Here is a 4,721-nt window from a genome sequence, read left to right as displayed (position 1 = left end):
AGTTAATGAAAACTTAGCTTGAATTGAGCAGTTGGAAGATAACAGTGATAATAACAGTGATGATAATGGTAATGACAAAGGAGATTAGATGTGAGCAGTGCTGACAATAAGAAAGGAAAGAAGAATATAAAGGTTTGAAACATATTACCATTTGATATAGACTGGTACACAATATGGTCTAAATTAGAGAATACCCCTTGCGCCTTAACTTGTGCCCCAGTTAATTCAATAACCTTTGGATTCTTATAAACAGTAGCAATATTCTTTATACAGTACAGCAATATTTTGTTTTTCTAAACACCAAATTTAGGGGAAATTAATGTATTTTTACTTATGATACTTCAAATATTTTGTATATTCTGACTGCATCTAAAAGCCTCACAGTATCAGATTGGTACTACCAACTGAGCAACATATGGCCAGTTGGATATAAGATTTTAAAGAGGTAGTTTTAGCAGCACTTGATGAAACCAAGAAAATATGTACACCACCAAAGTTAGCATCTTTTCCTAAGATTCAACCCCCTTCCTTGCCTCAGCCATTCCCTTGGTCTGCACAACCTTATTCACTATTGAGCATGAACAACAGCAGTTCTCAGAAGAACGGATTGTTATTTTGTTAATGTTTTTGTATACAGTAGATAACATTCTCACTTTCTATTTAATGTTATGTTTTGCAGCCTTTAAATTATTTATTGTTTGTGATGAACTGCAATTGCTATTAATTAACAATCCTGTTTATATTTTTTAAAGCTTTTGTCATTATGAAATTTCCTCAAGCAAATGATACAATTATAAAAGCTGTTATGGCACAAGAGTGCAAAGAGTTTAGGCTGTCAATGGAAAGCCGAAGAAAGAATCAGGAAGATCTTAGCAACAATTAAGGACAGTAGGGTGACTAAATAAATTATAGTATTATTCATTTTATTTTATATTTATAGATGTATCTTTTACTCTTTAACATAGTCAAATGTTTCACTTCATTTTGTAATATGGTTATTAATATATGTGCATTAATTTGCTTCACCCTGTAATACTGTGTACGAGTGATTTATTTTAGGCATTTTCTGTGCATGATAATTGCCTCATAAACAAGATAAAGTGTCATGAAGTAGTTTGTGTGGATCACATGTGAACTACAAGTGATCCACATGTGAAGGTCGAAACTGAGTAACACGTGAATTGCATGTTGTTTATCCTGATCCACATGTATTTCACATGTGGTTGTATCACATGTGATTCATATGTGAACCACATGTGATACAACCACATGTGAACCACATGTGATTAAACTGTTCCAATTTCACATGTGAGTCAAATGTGATTCCACATGTGGTTTTCACATGTGTTTTTTTCGTAAGGGATTACCTGCCACCACTTTCCATTTTTGTCAGCATTGTTGGACCTGAAAGCATAAATATTATAAAAGTAAGTATATGTGAAAAATGATACAAACCGAAACGATCTTGTTGGACCTGTTGCTCAATTCCAAGTCATTCTTTACAGCAGAGTGCTTTGCTTCCTTCCCCTGTTGCGAGATAATACCATAGCCAACTTTGTACACATCATAAAGTTTTAATGCATGATATGGTAATGCATAACCCACAGTCCAGCTGGTCACATTAACATGATTTTGGAAAAATAAACAAAGGAGATTGAAGTAGAGTTTGCAATTCTTCTCAAGTTCTAACAGTTCTGCTTTTGTTGACGAGACTTTGTTGAAAGTTGCACAAGCATTCGCAGGTATAACACGATTCTGCTGAGTGATAAACGCTTGACGTTTTGTACAGCTGACTCTTCAGGGAATTCTAGGCAGTCAATCAATCGACAACCATATCTGGCAATTGCAATTCCTTGTTCTCCTATTATTCTGGTAGGAATCTTGTTAAACCTTTTCTTTTCATCATCAAAGTGGTCTTTGATGGATGGCACAAGGAACTGTAAACCACAACCAAGAACTTGTTTTTCATGTTCCTTGATTACAGGCTCGGGAGCAGAGGAAGCAAGACCAGGTGCACCTAACACTTTGATAAACTGATCAAATATCTTGCGTTGCACAGATTCTTGGTAAATGATGTAGAGTACTTGTTGGCACGCATTAATCTCGCAGTGGAGAGGTTCCGGTCTTTGCTTGTCAGAAAAAGTTCCAATTCGGGGAGGTACAAGTTGTCTAATCCCATTATATGCCATGAATTGCAGCTTCTTCTCATGGCGGGTTTTGTCAGACAGAGATGTCTTTAAAGAGCGTTCAAAATTTTGAGCCATGTTTGCATGCTCTTTCCGGTCTGAATTGGTATAGGGTTTCCAAGTGTCATTAGTACCATATCCAATGGTACCACCCATGGTACAAATATTACCTAAAACAATAATCATGTGAAATGTTATTACCATTAAAATATTTATATCAAATTGAATTTGTTTGTGACAAAATATTCTACTCATCTACATGATAAGAAGTATATCATTTATAGGCTTAATATCAAGTAGATGAATATTTTGTCACAAGGTTTGATTATTTTACAAATATTAAGTCAAATAATAAAAATTTAATAGCAATAATTGAAATACCAACAGTGTATCAGATCAGATTTTTTATGAATACCATAAGGGTACATTGCAAATTGTATTCATTAAGGGCTTGAAACATGCTATTTCACAGGTGCGGGAATACAAATTTTTGAGAGAGGTGAAATACAACTCTTTGAGTTTGGCAACACTATGGCCATCATGAACTCATATTGTTTTTATTATTAGTGCTTTCTCCCAGTGGTGGATCCAGCCCTGAATTTTAGGGGAGTGCACCAGGTTGACTTGACAATGCATACCAGTGATCCGAGCCTCCAGTCGAGTGCTGAAAGTGTGATCAGCTTAGGGGGTACTGGCAAAAGGCTTTTGGCAGCATTCTGACGGCAATCATACGAGAAAATTGACATCATAAAAGTTCCACAACCATACTTCATATAAATTTTCAATCTCACAGACGTCTTCACTTTTTATAAAATACCATATAATGCAACAGTTTAGCTGTATTTTAGCTACTAAAATCCAACACTTGACTGAGTTTCGCACACATCCCCTGCACCCCATCCTGTGATGGGCTAGGGGGTGCACACCCCCCTGCACTCACCCCCTTCCAGTGGATCCACCACTGCTTTCTTCACTCGCAACTTAGACAAGGGACTTCCATTGTAATAACTAATGTATTTGCTCCCTTTGGCAAAATGGTTTTGGCAAAACCGAATAGTCAAATTGTAATTCGAAAACCAAATGTCAGAATCGAATCATCCTCAAAGAAGCATAGAAAGAAAATTTTCATGATTTACTTACACTGTGCAACATAACAAAAGTTTTGATGGCTGGAGCAGGTTTTGAAATTGCACATTCAGGATCAGTCTGTTGCTATACCTGTTCAGCTATCCAGCTCACAAAATTTTTATCTTTGGGTTTCTCTGAAGATGCTTCTGATATAGCTATAATTGAAACACTGCAAATCCTCAGGGGTAAGTTTTAAGTTGTTACAAGAAAATCTCATGCACTTATGGTAAAAAATAATATGACACAATGGCGAAAATGCTTATACCTGAGTGCACATTGGCATATGGAGAGGGATAGGTGTCTGCTTGGTTTGATTCTCCATTAGCCCAACTCTGCCAACACATGTCGGCACTCGGTTGAAATTGAACCGTACATTTCTTTCCAGCAATAGTGAGAATATTTCCTTCGAGTATAGCCATCTCGTCCGTATGCCGTTTCCACAATTCTTTTAGTATGTTGTGTTTCTCTGGCAAGCTAACACAATGTAAGAGATATTGAAAGATTGATATCAGAGCTCCTTACTCTTTCTCCCAAGTTCCATGTAGTCAAACTACCAATTGAAATTGTCAACTGACTTGTTTCTGGGGCTCCATCGTCTGAGAATTGAATAACGAAATGATTTTTCAAATAATTAAACCAAACAAGCTTTCTGTATAAGTGAGGTACTCTTAGGTGAAGGTCAATTAAGATAAAAACTAGTCCAGTGACAGTCCTTGATACCCAGCAACATCTTGTAACTGTGTGACATCTCCAATGTCTAAGCTTTTTACAAGTTTATCCACTGCAGAATTAGATACTGACTTTGGCAGCCTTAGGTCAATTCCCATACAACTGACATACGTGGAAGCCATGTTTCGGACTCTGTGTTAAAGAATGATGACTGCGTTTGCATACTAGTGTAAATTTCCTGCGTGATAGGTGATTTTGGTACTTTGTTGCTATAGCTTGTTGTAAGGCTTCGGGCGACAGCTGGTATTCTTTCATGGCATTGCTGAAAATTTCTTCAGAAGAGTTCCTTTCCGATATCCAACAAACAACTCAGTTAAAAGTTCCTTTGGTGCATTGCCTGCAATATAATCCCATGCACCAAAGAACGAGCCTGTCTCACCTCCATGAATGAATTTCAGTGCTTTTCCAGACTCACTTCTCCTTCCGTAATGAGTGCTTGAAAATGGATCATTTATCATAGCTTTAGTCGTGCAATTATTCTCTCATTTGGACTTTGAGAAATGTTTACTATCCAATCCAAGTGCAGAAATCATACTTTTAAGTTGTTCAAGCTGTCTTGTCAGAGCCAGTGACTTTCTTCTAGTTGCTTCACCTGTGCTTTAGAATTTTGCAGTGTGTTTCGTAGTTCCAAGATACAATTATCTAAAAGGTAATAACCCAACTGAATTTTCTCAGGAA

At 36.7% G+C, this 4,721-nt stretch overlaps 1 pseudogene; it reads right to left on the bottom strand.

Moving 5' to 3' along the window:
• Positions 1 to 1,685: 1,685 nt before the first annotated feature.
• On the bottom strand, positions 1,686 to 4,501 carry LOC114540969 (annotated as a pseudogene).
• Between the last annotated feature and the right edge of the window lie 220 nt (positions 4,502 to 4,721).

This window comes from Dendronephthya gigantea, unplaced genomic scaffold, assembly GCF_004324835.1.
Source record: "Dendronephthya gigantea isolate DGI-Jeju-01 unplaced genomic scaffold, DenGig_1.0 000258F, whole genome shotgun sequence".
Taxonomy (NCBI): domain Eukaryota; kingdom Metazoa; phylum Cnidaria; class Anthozoa; order Malacalcyonacea; family Nephtheidae; genus Dendronephthya; species Dendronephthya gigantea.
Note: the sequence above shows the minus strand (reverse complement) of the source record. Positions and strands in the feature narration are given on the sequence as shown.